Below are 13566 nucleotides of genomic sequence, written 5' to 3'. Positions count from 1 at the left end.
GGGGATTTGTTGGCAACATATAGGTACATGAGGGGGTCTAGACCTGTTTTCCCCTGTATTTATTTGTTTGTTTAATTTCTATACTTCCCAGTTTACAACCATATTTTATTTATTTATTTTTCGATTTATATCCTGCCTTTTCTCCTACAAAGGGCTCAAGGCAGCTTACATCTCCTCCTCCATCTTATCCCCACACAACAACCCTATGAGGTAGGCTGGGCTGAGAGTCTGTGGCTGGCCCAAAGTCACATGGGTGGCTCCATGGCTGAGCGGGGACTCGAACCCGGATCGCCTGAGTCCCAGTCCTCTGCTCTTAACCGCTGCGCCACACTGGCTCTCAGTGTCAGTGTTAAATTTCAAGGTGCTCTGGCGCATCATGGCAACCCCATAGCTGCACTGCCAAGAAGAGTCCCAGGGTTTGGGCCGCTGTGCCGATCCTTCTGAGCACCCCACTGATCACACCCCGCACAGCAGCATAGTCCAAACACCACCGGGTTTTTTTGCAGAAAGGGCTAATAGCAAGCATGAGCCTCGCATCTCCAAATACCTATTCCTGAAAATCCAGACAGACATGTTTGCTTTTTAACTGGCATAAGAAGACTCAGTTCCAACATATTGGCGATGACTTGAGAAAGTATACTTCTCATGTCCTCCATTCTGCTCAGAAACAAGTGATATTTACAGGGGCCCTTCTCTGTGTAATTACACAATTATTAAAAAAACACAGTCGTGAAGTAAGGGCTTTTATCAAGTCATTCAAATTAGAGCCGTTTCATCTTAATCACTATCTACATGAATTATGTATTGCTTGGCTGTAACTGCAAAAAAGAAAAAAAAGAAAAAGAAAAGAAAGAAAAAAAGCTCATTAAATAATTTCTTTCTTTAAAATTTAATTACTGGGAACTTCTTCAGAGAATAATCGTTGTGGGTATAATTAGGATCTTTGTTTCTCTTTGTTTTTAGACGAAAAGGTATAAAGACTGACAGAAAAATAGAGAGAAATTGCAGATCCAACATTTGGTAAAAGGAACTGTCAGAAAAGGGGCAGCATATTAACAAGCCAGAATCCCAAATTAGAGAGCAAAATGGTGGCATTTAAGAGGCAGCTGCCCAGGGCCAGATCTAGCTATTTTGCCACTGAAAGTCCATCAGAAACCTGGGACCAAGACGGACAAATCTTTCCATTTCAATATAACCCTGCATTTCTTATCCTTCCTACCTTAAAGCCGATTCATCTGAAACTTTGGACATATTTGCATCTCCAGTTCCGATTGTCCAAAATGCTGAGGGGAAAAAAAACGTTACTTGAAGATGTTTACATAATTTTATAGACATTTTCCTTGATAAATGCATTTTTGTACAGTTTTATGTAACAGATGCTATGCAAATACATTTCCTAATTGAATACATTTGTGAATGTTATTTTCACTAATCTATGCAGTCTTGTGTGCATTTTCCAGTCGTGTACATGTTTTTGTATCCCACTTTTAAGTGGAGAACTTCAGGAAAATCCTATGTCAAAGGATATCTGAGTTTTTATTAACGTATTAGTTTGAACGTGAGAAATTGTGGAAATTCACATTAAGATGCCAGCTGAACAAATTTCCCTCCTTTCCCAATTTGGGTCTGCTCCTGCAAAATGGCAGACCAATGCACAGAAATTTAACAAAGCTTTCTTCTTTGCTTATAGCCATGCACCTCCGTTTCCCAACACCTTGAAGCCCAGGAGGCAGTTCCACACAACATTTCTCTTGCTGCTGAGCAAGCATGACAAAAGCTGGAACCAGAAATTCTAGAGTAGCCACAGGGCCTCTGTGGAAATGGGGGCTTTGGCATGTTCCCAGCAGTGCCTACCCCTGATGTGGGCCTGATCCCTGTTCAAATTCTCATGGCAACCCTACTGTCAGCGAGAGTGCCCCAACGGGGTCTTCTCCTAGGCATTCCAGTTCTGAAACTATCCCCAGTCAAACAATGGATTCTCCCACTCTCAAACTGAAGCGGTAGAGCCCAGAAACGGATACATCATATGGGGCTGGTGAGTGAGTGTGTGTGTGTGTGCTTGTCTATACTAGTCTGGCACAAAGGATTAGCCTGGGTTTTAAGAGCACCAAAGTGATAGGGTAGGCACGTGTCCTTTTCTGCAGAAGACAGCTCTTTGGAGGGCCGTGAGGAGATTGTCCTCTATTTGAAGGCATCCTCTGTTAGAAGGACTTTCCTGTCCAATTCCAGATTAAAGATAAAGAATATAAGAAGAGTGAGCTGCACCTTGAAGTTACTCATCAACAGCACCTGGACAGCAGGCTAAGTAAGGTGCCTGGCTCACCTGGTCACAGTCTTCCACACTACAGTGAGATGTAGGGTAATCCAACTTAAATTAGAATAGCTATATCCACATTTGTATCTGTTTGGGGTCCTCTCCGAGGATGCATTTCCTCTTTTGGAGTGATTGGTGAGTGGCCACCCTAACGTGGCGTCCCCTTCCCTCATTGGTGTGCTCCTGGCCCCAGAGCCTTTCCTTTGCTGCAGCTGCTCTAGTGTGCATGGCTGAGGTTGAATGGTCCAAAGGAATTCAGTGCCCCTCAGTCATGCAGGGGCGGTTGACCAGTCAGCAAAGTGGGCTTGGTTTAAGCAATTTGTATCTTAGAACTGCCTCCACAAACTTAGTACTTTCCAAATGTTTGGGATTACATTTCCCAGCATTCCAGACCACTGGTTGTATTGGCTGGAGCTGATGGGAGCTGAAGCCTTGAACACCAAGTTGCGGAACTAAGGGACCTGTCCCACCCAACTGCATGATCATTCTGTGAGGAAGGCTCATCGAGCAAGATTTTTTCTACAATTCTGGGCTAAAAAAGATCAAGGGTCTATCTCAGTATAGCCTAAATTTATCTTTAGCTCAATATGAGACAGCTTTCTTTAGTCTAAACAGGCATAGGATCATACCTTATGGAGTGGCAGAAAACCAACATAAAGGGGCTAGAAGGATCTCTGAGAGCAAGGCATTCACATACCAGCCATGCAACCAAAGTGGGTTCAAGGTGCTTTCCTAGTTTCCCACCAGTAAGGCTTCTGCTTGTGGTGGGACAGGTTGAAAGTCTTCTCCTGCTAACCTTAGCAGATGGGCAGGACGGCCCGGGTGATGTTGCCAGTTCCTAAAACTGTGACTACAATTCAACTACTTCAACCAGTTCCCCCAGCTTTGGAAGTATTTTAGAAGTAATTTCATACTCTCCATCCAACATATTTCTCAGGGCAGCTGAAGAAGAAAGAGATGGAGAAAAATTGAACAGGTAAATGCCAGTACAAACGACCTGATTAGCCCAGGCCCTGGTCCAACCAAGACACCCTACTTTAGCTTCTAGGTGATCCAGAAAGTAGCAAAGGAACTTGTGTTGCAGCCATTAAATGCTCTATTGGCTGTAAATATATCAATAGAATATGCATGCAGATGATCAAAGCAAGGGTCACACACATGCCCCTTTAGATTGCAGGATTTCCATCTACATCACCCCAAGGGTCAACACCTGTGCACTCCTGCTCCCAGGAGGATGCCAATTCTATTGAGCTCTGCTGTGGATCTGAGGGATGCTTCTCTGCCCTCTAGAGCATGTCTGAAGTGGTTGGTGAGGTGTGGGGGAAGGAAGGAAGTGGAGATGGCCCAGCTGTCCAAGTTAATCCTTATCGAAGGAAGGAAGGTGGCACTACAGGGTTTTTCACAGGAATAGAAGGCTGGAACCTATCTAGTCTGATGTTTCTGATGTAGAGACTCGACTGGACACTGTGAACAGTTCATCTTAATTACTCGTTGTAGCATCTCCCAGGCAGTCCCCAGAATACCACCAAAACCCAGCAAAGTGGGGTAAGAGCTGATTTTATGACGGAATTTGAAAATGCTTAGGAAAACGAATCAAAGGGTCTTTTTCCAGCAACAGAAGGACAATAAGGTATGTGAGGAAAGGATTTCATAGCGGAAGCCTCACCACCAACATGTCCTTTCTCTGACAGCCGCCCATCTTCCTTCAGAAGGCGGAAATACAAATGGGAGGCTGACCAGTAAAGATCTTAGCAGACTGGTAGGCATGTTTGGAAAGAAGTAAAGAAAGACTTTCAAGGACACTGACCTAAAGCTATGCAGGGCTTCAAATGAATCGCTTGTTCTTTAAAAAAATGAACATATGATAAACGAACAAAAACCAGGCAGCCACTCATGGACTCCTTCCATGCAGCAGACCTTCCCACCAAAGCAAACATCGTATCACAATAAAACCAAGAGCAAATGCTCGTCTACTCAATTTCCAATGGCACTGACTCCTGGGTGGCTGAGTCTGCAGCCTAAGGAGAGCTACATTCTTCCCCCTGAGCCTTTGAACAGCAGAGGCTGGTGATTCGTATGTCTACCAGTGGGGCTCCTTACCCACTGCAGCTTTTATTTTGGGCTTTATATGAGCTATCCATGGTGGTAAGCCTATTTTGGAGGCAGAGTTAAGCACCACGGATGGCTTTTATAAAGTTCAGAAGAAAAGCGGCTTCAAGACAGGCAAATAATCCCCTTTCTTAAATAAAATAGCTTCTATTTTATTGTGCATTATTATTGCAAGTTTTTTTTTAAAGTATTTTTCCCTGGAGTGGCAGATTCCCCAGGGCTGTATTATGCTATTTCTTCTTCCATTTCAAAGGAGAAGTGTTGCAAGGGAAGGGTGGAAATAGAAGTCCAAAGCACCTTGGTGTGTATGGAACTAAAGGTATGATTCTTTGGATTCAGGCAATTCCCTTCTTCAGAATCCTTAAAATATTTACTTAAAAAAATCCAGGCCACTTGGTTGAATCCTGAACAAATAAATTATGCATAGATTATAAAAAGAAAGCAAGACCTTTGCGATGTAAATAGTGGTGCACATTGCACAATAAAATAAAAGGGTATTTTTATTTTAAAACATATTTCAAGAAAGGGGATAAATACATTCCTTGTGCAGCTTGATGCAGCTTTTGAATCAGCAACAAACAAAATCAGCCATGATTATGCTTCCTCTCTGGTTGTTCTAATCTGGTTGCCAATCAACCAGATAATAAAAAAGAGACTAAAAACCATTCTTTGAGGGTGGGGTGGGGTGGGGTAGGAGAGGGGGGCACCATAAGACATAACTGGCAATTACTTAGAAATAATCTATCAGACTAGACAAAAAGAAAATGTAAAGGGCTGGAGATGGTGCATTCAGAACTGCGATATTTATCTTCCTTAATCTATAGGTGTACAAATTTACCTTTCACTGTTACACAGTGCAAGGAAACAGATGGTGGAATGTGCAGAAGAAGCAGAGGGAGCGCGGCAGTATTGTCTTCTAAAATAAACTCCAAGGTTTGTTTCACACCAAAATCTGTATTGCTATTTGCACCAGTTACATGCAGTAAAACAGAGAACAGCTCTTTTCGGGGTGTGTTCGCACTCTGTCCTGGATGTTCTGTATTCAACATATTTATTGCATTTGTATGCCACCCCCTAGCCAGAGGCTCTCTGGGTAGCTCAAAGCACAATCAGAAACACTAATACAGAATACAAATAGAAAACACAGATAAAAATAAATGACAATAATAACTAAAGCCATAAAACATAATACAGTAAAAATACAATATAAATGCAACTGTATAAATAGAACAGGAGGAAATAAAGCCAATATAACCAATAAAACAACAACCAATAACACAATAAACAATAACAATAAACCAACAGCAAACTAATAATCCATTCTAAAAACAGATACTAAATTAAAAATAAGTCTTAAGTTGGCTCTGAAAGCAAGTCAAGTGAGTGCCAGTCACACCTTCCATGGAAGGGAGTTCCAAAAGTGAGGTGTGATGACAAAGAAGGCCCTTTTCCTTGCCAACTCCCCCCCCCCACCTCATTTTGGGGCAGGGGGCTCATGAAGGAGGGTCTCCATGGATAACCTGAGTGGTCTGGTAGGGATATATGGAGACAGGCGTTCCTTTAGATATCCTGGTCAATTACATCAGAATAAGAATGTAATTAAGAATCCAAGTTACAGCAAATGTTCCTAAGCCAGTCAGAGTGGTCAGAATGTTGGATTCTGCCTGGGAAGACACAGGTTCAAGTCTTGAGATCCATGGAGTCATGAGGTGGCCCTGGCTTGCTCACTTTCTCTCAGCCTAATCTACCTTGCAGTGTTGATCTGAAGATCAATTGAGTGGAAGAGGGAATCTTGTACACCACCGGGAGTTCCTTGCAAGAAAGGCTATTAAATAGCAGTTGCAGTACATGCTTTCCTCTTCCACATGCATTCTCAGAACAGTCCTTCTGCAAGACTTCAGCATCTGAGAATGCATGTCCTACACTCTGACATCAACAAGATCTTGACCTTCCTCTTTGTGACAGCCTTTGAGGTCCTTCTAGAGGGATATCATGTCCCCCTCAGTCTTCTCTTCTCAAGGCTGAACATGCCCAGTTCTCTCAGTCTCTCCTCATAGGGCAGTGTTTCTAAATCCTGGATACTTTTTGTTGCTCTCCACTGGACCCTTTCCAATTTACCTGCATAATTCTTAAATCTTGATGCCCAGAACTGGACACAGTATTTCAGGTGAGGTCTGACTAGTGAGGAGTACAGAGTAAGTGTTCAAGTTTCCAGTTCTCATGGTTAAGTAGTGTATGTCTCTCAGACACAGTTCTCTATAACCCTCTAGTTTCCAAATCAAACTAGAGATCTCATGGCAAATCTTAAACCTGCCTTAAGATCTGTTTTACTATTTGAAAACAAATTAGGTTAAGTGTGGCAGGGGGAAAACTCAAAGCAACAAAACCATGGAGCCCTCAAAGCTGGATAATCTTTCATCATCCTCAAGAATGTTCTGTTAGCAACCATAGATGTTAAATTTAGCCATGAAATAGCTTGTTAATCAACCTGCTAATGCACGCTTACTTCTGACACATCTAGTTGAACCAAACATTTGTCACCTAAGTTGTGTCAAGCTGTATTCAAAGATTATGTGTTATAAACAATGTCTGTTTGCATTTTATTTTGTGCTACAGTATGGTCTATTCTTTGCACAGGTGCTCAGCTGAAGAGTGGTATGGGGGAGAAATTAATTAACAGATTGGAGAATATGGAAACAGCCAGATATCTTCATTGTGCTACACTGCTCAGCTCAGCTCTCAAAGCTATGTTCAGGAGTATTATAATTATATATGATTGTGTCAGGAGCATAGAGGCTTATGGGGGGTGTCCAAGTAGGATTTGGGCAGGCCCCAATGGGCTGTTAAAAAAATCCACCCAGGCAAGTATCCAGAACTGGGATTCAGCATAGTCTCGTGGCTCCACTCTGTGGTCCATTCTAGCAGGGGGAGCCAATTACTTCTGGAATGTGGCTGAGGTACAGTCCATAGCACAGAGCTGCAGTATTGGGAGGGGTAGGAAAGAGAGCCAAACTAGAGTAAGTGGAATTACACACAGCTGAGGAACAGCACAGTAGCTCCTAAAGTGGAGACAACCAGAATAGATCTAGTACGTAAGGTAACAGGTTCAAAACCAGAACACTGGCTTGTCTGACTTCTCTCTTCTGCCATGTATGAAAGGTACTGGACTATACATATATCAGTCCAAGAGAGCTTAGGTATTCTCGTACTAGAACAATTAGGGAAGGCCGTATCTCAGGAGCAGAGCACCTCTTAGCAGGGCCCGCTGTGTGCTAAAGCAGAGTGAGGTGGCCACCTCAGGTGGCAGGTGCTGGAAGATGTTAAAAGAGGAAGTTGTGGTCTGCAACACAACACTAACCGTAACCCTGGCCCTTGACCCACTAAGCGGCCTTCTGGTGTCTGGAAAAGGCTGCGTCACTGCCAGTGTTGGAGGAAGATTCAACTACCAGTCCAGTAGAGAAGGGAAGGGAATGAGAGAGGACGCCTGGGCAGCATAGCTGAGAGATGGAGGACATTTTTCCGCCTGAGCATGCATGACATTGCAACTGTGCTTGCCCTTCCCAGCACCATTTCCATCTCTGTGTTAGGCTACAGGTGAGAGACGCAAACGGTGGCGGCACAGCTTGCCAACCCAGGCCATGCAAGCTTCGGCATCATGTCAGGGCTTTGCAGCATCACGCTTTGCCCCAGAGCAGCGACTGATCTGACGTGTCAATATCATTTTGCATATTTCTAAATGCCCTGAAGCTCAGCTGCACTGATTATTTCAATCTGCACCAGTGTACGGAATAGCAATCGTACCAGTTGGAAATATTTCATTTCCAGGAGATATTTCCAGACTGTTCATTCTATGACTTATTAAGGAATGGAGTTCATCCACTGTTCCAGTGCAAATGTCATGTGCTAGCCTAGCAACCTGAGTTTAAGGGAGCTGAACCAGTCCATGGTTCAATATTATACCAATTTTATATCCCTTTCCTCTCTCCAGCACAATTTCCCCCTTTGGCAGCATCAGGCTAATTTGTCTAACCAAGGTTACCACTAAGGACATGATCCTATGCATATTAAGTCAGGAAAACATACTACAATGCCCAGGTTAGGAATCATGGGAGTTCTGGAATTCTGGCTGGGGAATCCTGGGAATTGCAAGACTTTTATCTGTCTAAATATGCACAGGGCTATGTTCTAACTGTCTTCATTGTTTTATCAGAGTTCAAAATCTAGGGTTGAACTGAAGTCAGTTTTCAAACTCTGGTTGTATCTAACCAGGGTTATGACCAGGGCAGTAGTAAAAGCTGCAGCAGTGATCACCATGGCTGATCCCAATAAAGAAAGGGAAAGGGATTTGGGCAGCAAAGGGGAGCGGAAGGAAATGCTTCAATGTGCAGACCACTTCCGGTCTTCTTTTTACTATAGCTACGAGATCAGCAATATCTGCGCTGATCTACTTTGTCAAATTGTGCACGTGTGTGAGAAATGCAGCACGTTGGGGACGGGGACGGGGGGGGGGGGGAGAACCCCAAAAGTACTTCTACATTTTTAAAAAAAAAAATCTGGAGATGAATCATGGGCAATTAACAGGAGCAATTCTAATTAACTGACATAATTAAAAAACTAATAATGTTTAACATTATTGTTTTATGCAACAGCATTAAGCTTTAACAGCCTAGCAACACATCAATGCTTCATTTATAGAGCCACCAAGTACATTATTTATACTCGGTTTCTTTGGTAACAAAATTGACTAAAAAGAAACCGGGGGAAAAAGAACAGCAATGAGGGATCCCAAATTGTGGCACCTTATAGCTTCATCACTTATGCCATTGGCAGTCAATGTAATGTCTGTATAATTTCCTTTTAATTATCAGCTAATGAAATTTACATTCATCAGGGTGAAACTGAAGTATGCTCATCTAGTAACCAATCACCTGTCCAGATTTCCTTTCAAGTTTGCTAGTGTTGGACACTTTTTATGCCTTTGTTTAATATAAATGTCAAGCTGAAAAAGATAGCATTGAAATCTCTTTGATTATAAACATGTAGATGAATATTGATTACTGCTTGCACTTTTCCTTTTTTGTCTTTTTAAAAAAAGGAATCCAAATCAGCTTCTTACGGAGACTTGGCAACGTCCTCTTTTTTAATGTTTTTTTTTTTTTAATTTGGCATTAAGCTCTAAGGATTTCAAATGGAATTAATTTTGTAAACTTTAATTGCAGAATAATCTCTACCATTCCCTTATCTCCTGATTTATTGCAGGCATTTATTTCTAGTTTGAAAAATTCTCATCAGTTTCCTAGGGAATTAATTTAGATTTCCAAAAAAAAAAAAAAAAGGGGGGGTAAAAAGAAAAGAGAAAGAAAGGAGGGAAAGGAGAAAAGGAAATTGCTTCTAGATTCAAATTAAGAGGCTAATTACAATAATTATCTCATAATATGATAGAGAAACTTTGTGCATATGAGCTTAATCATTTTGGGGAGAAAAAAGAACTATTTTTCACATCGAACTTCATATGGGAACAAAACTTCTGTTCAGTTTATCTTAAAATATTACAGTATTTTACAGTGTAATCCTTCATACGTCTGTTCAAAAGTATGTTCTATTCTATTCAACAGGGCTTATCTTCAGGTAAATGAGGACAGAATTGTAACCTTAATGAGTTACATGAACTGAGTGTGAGTTACTTCTGAGTAGATTACATAAGAATGCACCATTGGAAAAGAAGTCTAAATCAGGTCCCCATGCTGGTGACACCCAGATGCACTGGAATGGCCATGGTGGCTGGTGATGATGGGAGTTGTAGTCTGAAGGGCACACAATTGGGGAAGTCACGGTCAACCTGTTCATACCCAGAAACCACGTTTAGCCCAAACATACATTGAGAACACTTCTTGCACATGGTAGGCATGTCACAAGTGGAGCTGGCTGGAGCCAGGGGGTCAGGCTAGATGGCCCAGGAGGCCCCTTCTAACTTGCTCTGTTTCTCTGTTTCTTATTTTTCTTTTTCTAAGAATAAGCACAGCTGCTCATGCAATCCACCTTGGTCAAGCTGCAACCTGGTTAAAGATCCATACCCATTAGTTGGACACCAATACTTTATACCAGCAATGTTGACCCTCTTTCAGCCCAAGGGCAGAGGTGCATTTTGGAAACACTTTAGGGAACTGCATTCTGGGTGAGACCAAAGGCAAAGAGGCTGGGCCACAATACCCCAACGACCCGCATATTTTAGCTTAAAGCAATCCTTGTCAGGAGCAAAGCTTAGGTGCAGCATTTTGGCCTTGCAGAATGGGAAACAGATCATGCAAAGCCTGGAAGCCACCAGACAATTGCCGGCTGTGTGAAACAGAGTGGGGCCAGAGGAGGAGGGATGGCCTTACAGAAACAGAAGCAAGTTTAGAAAGAACGGGAGTAGAAATGTGATGCTTGTCACTGCTGGGAGGAAAACTGACCATCTGGCCAGAGTGCTTTCTGCCCATTGCACTGTCTGAATCATGACCCTAGCAGGCCATCCTCAAAGTCCCTCTCGGATGGCTCGTTGCATTGAAAGCAGACAGGGCTGGATTGGAGGGCTGGATGGGGACTCCCGAGATCCAGGATGCAGTCCCTGGGCCTTGAAGCTCACAGGGTGACTTTGGTCCAGTCACTCACTCTCAGCCTAACCGACCTCCAGAGGTATTTCAAGCACAAGATGAAAAGAAGCCAGCTTGAGGTCCTGGCAGGAAAAGGGCAGCCTATAAATATAATAAATCAAATCAAATTCATTTGTTTGTTTGTTTGTTTGTTTGGGACATTTCTAACCCACACAATCACTCCACATCTCTGGAGAACTCACAACAATGGTTCAAGAAATACAACAATAAGAACAACAATATAAAATATCATATTATAGCCCAAACAATAATAATATTAATAACACTAATAACACAAATATAATATTATTAAATGGAAGACTTTTGCAGAGGAAGTCCTCAGCAAAAGAGGACACGTGGCTGCCTCAGTGAGTTTTGCCACTGTGCAAAGGTTCTTCCTACACATCACCTGGGGCTCAGGTTGTGTTTTACTGCAACATACCGGCCAACCTCACCAGCATGGCACATTTCACCTTCTCCCTCTTCCTCTCTGGTTTTGTCTCTACAAATTAATCCAGCTCTTCCTGTGCCATTTGATGGGAACACAGAGGGGCATCCCAAGTGCCATTTCACAGAAGGCAGTCTAGAAAGCTTTTCAAAAGAAATTCGTAAATATAGGTATTGTTCTGTAGCCCTCAGACACTATTGTCATGAAAAGAGCTGCTGGAACAATTGGCAAACATCTGAAATGAATTCAAATGTCTCAGAATCTAACCTGAAGATTCCTGCTTCTCCCAAGTTGCATTGTTTCTGTGGTCTGTGAACTGGTGTTTTAATTAGCATTATTTTATGTAATATTTCACAAAGGCTGCCATAGTTTGGGCACATCATGGAAAATGCAAAACCCCTGGAGAAGACAGTTATGCTAGGGAAAGTCGAAGGGGAAGACGCAAAGGAAGATCAAATATGAGATGGCTGGAATCCATGAGGGAAGCCACAGACTTGAATTTGGAATTGCTGAGCAGGGCTGGCATAGGTGGAACAATTTGGAGGGCTTTCATTCACAGGGTCACCATAAATGATGACACATAACAACAACAAAATGTTCCACAAATGTATTCATAGAAAAACATGCAAAATAAGAAAACACTGACCAAAACTATGCATTTCCCTCAGAAGTTAAAGTGTGAAAATACACATTTTTCAGGGATGTGCATATTTGTGGGAGTGGGGATTGCACATTTTGGTGATCAAGAATTTTCACACCTCTGACTTTTCACAATTACATATCAATATCTTGGCACAAAATCCTACGAGTGCACAATGGAATTAAAGGCACTTGACAATCTGCAAAACACAAATGGAATGTATTTTACAATGGCTGGGTTCACACATAACATTTCCACTGCGAGATGGACTGTTGTGTTGTCTGAACCCTGTCATGGATTTACCGCATGGTGCATTTGGTTCCCATGGAACCACAAAGAGAAACAACAACCTGTTATATGGTTTCCACTCTTCACCATGGCTTATCCAGTCATCTGAACCCAGAACTGTGGTTTCTACATGGCTACCATAGAGTCTGGTGGAAAGTGTGGAAAGAGTGCAAAAGCCGCTCTAGCCTTCCAACCTTTATGTGCCTCAGGAAGAAGCTTTGTACCCCGAAATAGAATTTCAGCCAGGGGAAACTGAGGGGGAGGTGCCAGCAGTTGGAGGACTGAGGCAGGAAGGGGGGGGGGAACCATGTGATAATCCTTCAGCCTCACCCAGGTAAGAACCCATACTACTTGGAAGCTGCGCTGCATGATTTAGCTTTACATGTGAATGTGAAAATCTGTGCATCCCCAGACACGAACCTAAATCAAAAGGGAAGAAACTGATTTGTCAAGACAAGAACATCAAAACACAGTTACCCTCACAGGGAAAGCACTTGAAAGGGGTGAGTTGGAAGAAGATGGTCTTGGAAGAAGAACTGAAGGAGGAATCACCTGGATTGTGATGGACTAGAATAGGCATATTGAACCTCAGGGTTCAAATCCCATTCTCCCCAGTGCCTGGTGGTTCCCCCCACTCCTCCCAACCATCTAACATTCAGTGGTTCCTTGGCGTTTGTGCAATTTCTTTCCTACCCAAACAGCTGAAATGACTCTCCTAAGACTCCATGGCCGGTAATAAGAGCTTTACGGGTCTTTGGTGCTTTCTTCACACCTCATTAAATTTGGTTCTGTGTAGCACTGGGATGCAACCCAAGAAAGCTCCTCCAAATTGGAATTCCTTGGGTACAAGACATACAACTCACCTAATGCAAGAAGTCCAGAGAGGCAACAAGAATACATGAAAAGGGAAGCACAAGAAGCAAAAATCCAGGGTGAATCTGGATTTGTATTGTGTTTATTTATTGTATGTAAACTGTCCCTAGGGTCACGCGAATGGGACGGCATATAAAAATTCTAAATAAATAAATAAAATACAAAAGTGAGATTTTTTTCTGTTGGCTCATTCCAGCTTTTTTTTAAAAAAAATCAAGACAACCATGACTCATGTTTATATATCACTTTTGGTATTGTGCTC

This window comes from Varanus komodoensis, unplaced genomic scaffold (assembly GCF_004798865.1).
Source record: "Varanus komodoensis strain SLA01 unplaced genomic scaffold, ASM479886v1 scaffold22, whole genome shotgun sequence".
Lineage (NCBI taxonomy): Eukaryota > Metazoa > Chordata > Lepidosauria > Squamata > Varanidae > Varanus > Varanus komodoensis.
The sequence above is the reverse complement of the archived record's forward strand: the minus strand, read 5'-3'. Positions refer to the sequence as shown.